This window comes from Triticum aestivum, chromosome 5A (assembly GCF_018294505.1).
Source record: "Triticum aestivum cultivar Chinese Spring chromosome 5A, IWGSC CS RefSeq v2.1, whole genome shotgun sequence".
Lineage (NCBI taxonomy): Eukaryota > Viridiplantae > Streptophyta > Magnoliopsida > Poales > Poaceae > Triticum > Triticum aestivum.
Window position 1 is genome coordinate 445,813,342 of NC_057806.1, and position 6,600 is coordinate 445,819,941.

Genomic DNA, 6,600 nt, shown 5'->3' on the forward strand with positions numbered 1-6,600 from the left:
TTTCTCCTGCTGAGCAGGAGCTGATGAAGGACTGTGCTCCGGCTCCGGCGGGTGGTGGGGTTCAGGGCTCGGTGCCTGGTACGGTGGTTGGTCCTGCGGCCACGGCTGCTTTCAAGGGCACCCCCTTGTCGGGGGCGTGCTCCAACATGCCCGTGCGCCCCACCTCCCCCTCGCTGTCCGGCATTGAAGATCTACCTCCAGTGGGACCTTCGGCGGCCAAGAAAAGGAAGAAGTCCTCGGTGAAGAAGTTTTCCGCGAAGAGCCGGGCCTCGGGGGACTCCAGGCAGTCGGCGGCTGGGCTCTGCCGCCGTCTGGAGGCGGACCTGGGGGCGGCTTCGGGCCCTTCTTCGGCGGCGGCTTCCCCTGGTCGGGCCCCTCCGGTCCCTGTGCGCTCTCCTGCCTCGACCGCTCGCAAGAGTGGCCGCGCCTCCAACAGTGGCGAGCGCGTGGTGGATCGGGCGGCTCGGCGTGCGGCGGCGCGTGATCTTCCCCCCTCAGGTTCGGATTCACCCTCATCTCCTTCCCCCCCTTTGGCTCAGTCTCCTGTTAGGCTTGTTTTACCCTCCCATTCCGATGAACATCTCCTTTCGATATTAGCTGATGTTGGGATATGTCTAGACGCTAGCGTGGGTTCTCCCTCCTCTCTATTGCAGTTGATTCGTGCTAATGAACATGCTCAGGCTGATATCGCCAAGGCCAAGGAGGCCGAGACTGGGATGGATGCCCCTCTGGTTGTGGCCGGAGGGGAACCGGGCGAGGTTGCTAGGGGGCAGCTGTCTCCGGTGCAGAAGCGCGGGGCCGGGAAACGTGCTAAAACCTGCAAGGCTCCGTGCAGGTCGAGCTTGAGAATTAAAAACCTTTCCCTAAGATGAAGGCCCTGTTTTGGAACATTAGAGGGTTCTGCGCTAGGGGGCGCAGAGACCAACTGAAGGACTTAATGCGCGCTGAAAGAATTGATTTTATCGGGCTTGTTGAGACTCTTAAACCCTCCTTTTCTCCTTCTGAACTATCGGCGATTGCTGGGATTGATAGATTTAGGTGGAATTTCATGGCCTCTGTTGGTCAGTCCGGCGGCTTTCTTCTGGGCACCAATAATGTCACCTTTGATTTTGTGGCTTTCGACCATGGTATATACTGGGCTAGTATGGTAGTTTCCCTACGTTCCAATAACACCCTCCTTGAACTTATGGTAGTATATGGTCCGGCTGATCATTCCTTGTCACAAATTTTCTTGGATGAGATTTTTACTAAAATTGATGCCTGCCAACTGCCACTCCTGATTGGGGGTGATTTTAATCTACTTCGGTATCCTTCTGATAAGAGTTCTGTCAATTTCTCCTGGGTGCGGGCCGAGGCTTTTAATGCTTTCATTAGGGACACGGCTATCCTGAGATCCCGAGGGTTGGGGCCCGCTACACTTGGACCAACCGACAGACTTGTCCTATTCGCTCGGTTCTTGATAGAGTTTTTATCTGCCCTGCTTGGGATGGCCTTTTTCCTCGCTGCTCACTTTGGGCCCTCCCCATCGTCGGGTCCGATCACGCTCCTCTCATCCTTGACGATGGTCTCTGCCCCAATGGCTGCCAAAGATTTCAATTTGACGCGTCCTGGCTTTTAGTGGAAGGGTTCCCTGATATGCTGGCTCAGAAGATCTTGGGCTTTCTTACCTCCCCCCATCGTTCATTTGGCCCTATGGATGACTGGCATTATGTTTCTTACTCCCTACGCAAGTTCCTTAGAGGATGGGCCAAGAACCACTTTGCTGAGTCGAGGCGCGACAAATCTAGGTTGAGTGCTCAAATTAGTGCCCTCGACTCCCGTGCGGACAACGGTGGGATCTCGGCTAATGAGTGGCAAGTTCGCTATGGCCTTGAGAAGGAGCTTCTGGCTATTCATCGCCAAGAGGAAGTGTATTGGAAGCAAAGGGGTACGATTAATTGGACTCTTAAGGGTGATTCTCCCACGGCTTACTTTTTCGCCATTGCGAATGGCAGACGGTGTAGATGTTTGATTAACAGCCTCATTATTGATGGTGTTAGGGTCTCTGAACCGCCGGTCATTCTCCGTCATGTAGTTTGGTTCTTCTCTAACCTTCTTTCGGCTAAACTAGACCTCGGATTCGCGCTAGCCCCGGGCTTCTGGGCTCCCCTTGATAGGATTTCTCACGCTGATAATGAGCTTCTGTTGATTCCCCCTTCTGAGGAGGAAATTTTTGATACTATTCGGACGGCTAATTCTAATGCAGCTTCAGGCCCTGATGGTTTCTCCATTCCGTTCTTTCGACAATTCTGGCCCCAACTAAAAGGTCTAATTTCTGCTGTCATCCAAGGGTATTGGCTGGGATCGGTTGACATTTCTAGACTTAACTATGCGGTTCTCTCCCTCATCCCTAAGGTCAAGGGTGCGGATATGATTTCTCAATTTAGGCCGATTGCTTTAATCAACAACTTCGCAAAGATGCCTGCAAAGGGCATGGCCACTAGGCTATCTCCCATTGCACATCGGACCATTAGCCCTTTCCAGTCTGCTTTCATCAAAGGGAGGTTCATTTTGGACGGGGTACTTTGTTTACATGAGATTGTTCATGACTTACGGGTGCGAGGGACCAAGGCTGTGGTTCTCAAACTTGACTTTGAAAAGGCCTACGACTCGGTTAGCTGGAAATTCCTTCGGCAAGTTCTTTTGGCTAAGGGCTTTGAGGGGCCTGTTATGCAGCGCTTGATGCAATTGGTTTCTGGGGGGCACACGGCTGTGGCTGTCAATGGCCAAATTAGCCAGTTTTTTGCTAATGGCAGGGGCCTCAGGCAAGGGGATCCAGCATCCCCTTTACTCTTCAACTTTGTGGCTGATGCTCTATCTCGCATTCTCTCTCGAGCTGCCTTGGCTGGTCATATCACTCCGGTGAGCTCTCATCTCATCCCTAATGGCATCTCTCATCTCCAATATGTGGATGATACTATAATTCTGATGGAACTTAATGATAATAGCCTCACCAATCTGAAATTCCTTCTGCTTTGTTTCGAAGCGCTCTCAGGTCTTAAAATCAATTTCTCTAAGAGTGAGGTTGTAGTGACTGGGGTCTCGGACGAAGAGGCGCAGCGGGTGGCCCATCTTCTGAACTGCTCTTGGGATCCTACCCTCTCAAATATCTAGGCCTCCCCATTTCCCCGCTTAAACTTTTGGCTAAAGACTTCGCTCCGGTGGTTACCAAAGTTGGCAACAGAGTTCTCCCTTGGCGAGGGCGATATAATACGCAAGCGGGCAAGGTCGCCCTTACTAACTCCTGTCTTTCTTCGCTACCTATGTTCTTAATGGGATTCTATCTTCTCTCTAGTGGGGTTCATAATGGTTTTGACAAGCATAGGGGTGCTTTCTATTGGAACACAGCGGACAATAAACGTAAGTACAGGATGGTCAGATGGGACATTATATGTCGCCCCAAGGCCAAAGGGGGTCTGGGCATTATTAATACACGAGTGATGAATACTTGTCTTATGATCAAATGGTGGTGGAAGATCATGACTCTTGAGGAACTTCCACCCTGGCTCTCTATCCTAAAAGCTAAATATTTCCCCTCCTCGAGTCCTATGTTCACGCCGGCTGCGGGTGGGTCGCAATTTTGGCATCAACTGGTTAAAGTCCGGCCGATCTTTCGGTCCCTTGTAAAATTTGTAGTTAGGAATGGTAAGTCTACGCGGTTTTGGCTTGATTGGTGGGTCGGCGACTCCATGCTGGCTGTTTCTTTTCCGGTTCTATTTTCATATTGCGATGATACTGAGGTTTCTATCTTTGAGCTCTCGGCTAGGGGTTGGGTTCTGGATTTTCGTTGTTCTCTTTCTCCTGAAGAGTTGGAAGATTGGCAGCGCCTTACTGCTTGCTTCCCCCTGCTCTTGGAGGAAGAGGATGCCGTGGTGTGGCCCCTCTCCTCTTTGGGGCGTTTTTCGGTTAAATCTGCTTACTCCAAGCTTATCCCTGGGGGGCGCCCAGTCAAGTTTAAGCATGTCTGGTCGGCTCGAATTCCTCCTAAGATCAAGATATTTCTCTGGCAAGCTGTCCGGAGTAAGCTTCCGGCGGCCGATCAGATTAAGAAAAGAAACGGGCCGGGGTCCGACAGGTGTGTGCTTTGTGGGGCACTAGAGAACACCGAGCATATTTTCTTTCACTGCTCCTTAGCTAAACTTATGTGGAGTTGCATCAGACTCTGGTTACATGTAAATTGGTCCCCTTCCTCCTTTGAGGACCTGAGGCATTATGTCAATCTTCTTTCTGGCCATTCTAAAAGAGTCTTCTTAGTTGGATGTGCTGCGATTGGCTGGTCGTTGTGGACTACTAGGAATAAGTTCTCGATTGAACATATTTTTCCGGCTAATCCTGTCAATTGCTTATTTAACGCCAATGGTTTCTTGCAGCAGTGGAGATTATTGACTAAAGAAGGGGACCTCCAGGCCTTCGACGCCATGCTATCCAAGATGAAATCTACGGCGTCTGGGCTTCTTCGGCTTTCTTTGAGGACGGCTTCCTGAATGCTCTTTTGGTGTCTGGTTTAGGCTGGCCTGCGTGCCATGTAAGGCCGCTGGCCTTGTAATGATACTTTATCTTCTGCACGTGATACTTTGCTGGGTGCTGTTGTTGGTCATATACTCTGCCTGGTGGCTTTATCTATAAAGTCGGGCTCTCGCCTTTTCTCTAAAAAAAACGGAGCAGGGCGGAGGGGGGGATCGAATGTGGGGAGCGGGCTAGGCTTAAATGACGGTCGTTGAGTCGAAATCGGCAGATCTGGCCCAGGCCCATTTGCTGGTTTTCATGTTTGGGTTTGCTTGAATACACATTCTAACACACATGAGCTTATATTCTTCCCTAAAAAATGTTAATATTCTTCCCCAAAATAACATGAACTTATATATTCTAACATAGACAACAACTATTATCAAATGCATGAATATTTTTCCATACAGGTGCACTGTTTTTTACTCCCTCTCTTCCCAAATATAAGTCTTTATAGAGATTCCAACAAGTGACTGGATACGAAGCAAAATGAGTGAATATACATTTTAAAATATGTCTACATACATCCGTTTGTTGTAGTCCATTTAAAATGTCCTAAAAGACTTATATTTAGAAGTTATACATGGATTTTTTACCAGATTTTCCTCGCAACAACATGATAAAAAATACATTGACATTTCTACATACGTGGAAATATATTAACAAGCACTGCCCACGAGCGGCTTATAGCACCTCCCACGTCCATCTACTCTTGTACCTAGACCATCGAAGTTGATATGAAAATCTATGAAAATAATCAGAAATGGTGGCCACCACATATCCACACAGTTTTGTCGGCGTCCTAAGAACGGGGGTCTTTAGACTTGCCTGCCTGCAGCCCGCGGCGTGGCTGGGCCAGCAGGCCGTACAGCCCATCATCACCAACAAAGCACCCAAGACCCTCGCAAGGGTCCAAACCTCGCGAGCCGGACGACGCAAGGCCTCCTCGCGAGTGGCCTAGCCAGGGAGGCTCACGAGGAGCGGATATATCAAGGCGGGGCAAACCTCACGAGATCCTCGTGACCTGAGCCATGACGCGCGACACCAGGTCGGCGCCAGCGCGCACATCGTCCTTATTTCCTCTTTGGTGCAAGGAGGCCAGCGCAGGCGAAGAGTACCGATGTATCAGACAAAGGTTGCTATATTGGTGCAACGAGACCAATACCAGGAGGACGGCAAGACGGAGGTCATCGTGGAGCCCAAGACAGCGTCACCGCCAGAGTCTTTTGCAGGCGAAGATCACTTTTGTTAGGATATCTTGTACTAGCTGTCCCCCTTCAAATTGGCCTGCCAGTGTTGGCTCCCTTCCCGCTCGATATTTGGGAAGAGGACCAGGGCCAATATAAATAGGACTAGCCACCACCTTAGTAGGGGACGGATCATTCAGACCATCCTCACACACACAAGCTCACCGAGCTCAAGAACACCTCAACCTCAGGAGGTTGTTCTTCCCCTGTAACTGTTCTTCATCAGCCCTAGAGGCAATCCACCACCACCACACTAGAGTAGGGTATTATACCACAACGGTGGCCCGAATCAGTATAAATCTTGCGTCTTTCTGTGTTGCGAGTTCGTCGAGTTTGTCCGCGAGATTTTAGCAAGCTAGGGTGTAGATTGGTGGGAGGAAAAGACTTCGCGTGCATCCCAGTGTTCGAACCTTAAGGGTTTGCCAGAACCCCACATTCGACATTTGGCGCGCCAGGTAGTGGTGTGCCGGGACTTCTCTCCACCAACCAGCGCCCCGTACCGCCGCACTACGCTCCCATGGTAGGTGCCCCGCCGCCAACCTCTGCGGCCAACACCAGCGGCAGGGAGTCTGGGTACCGAGCCCTGGCCCCCGCTCTGTGGCGAGTGCAGTGGCCGACCAAGTTTAGGCTGGAGATGCCGCCGCGTTACGATGGCGCGGTAGACCCGGCGCCGTTCCTGCTCGCGTACGAGGAGGCCGTCCTCGAGGCCGGAGGCGACGACAAGATCATGGCCAACTGGTTTCCCATGGCCCTCGCCGGCGAGCCGCGTGCCTGGCTGCTCAACCTCCCGGGATCCACGATGGCATCC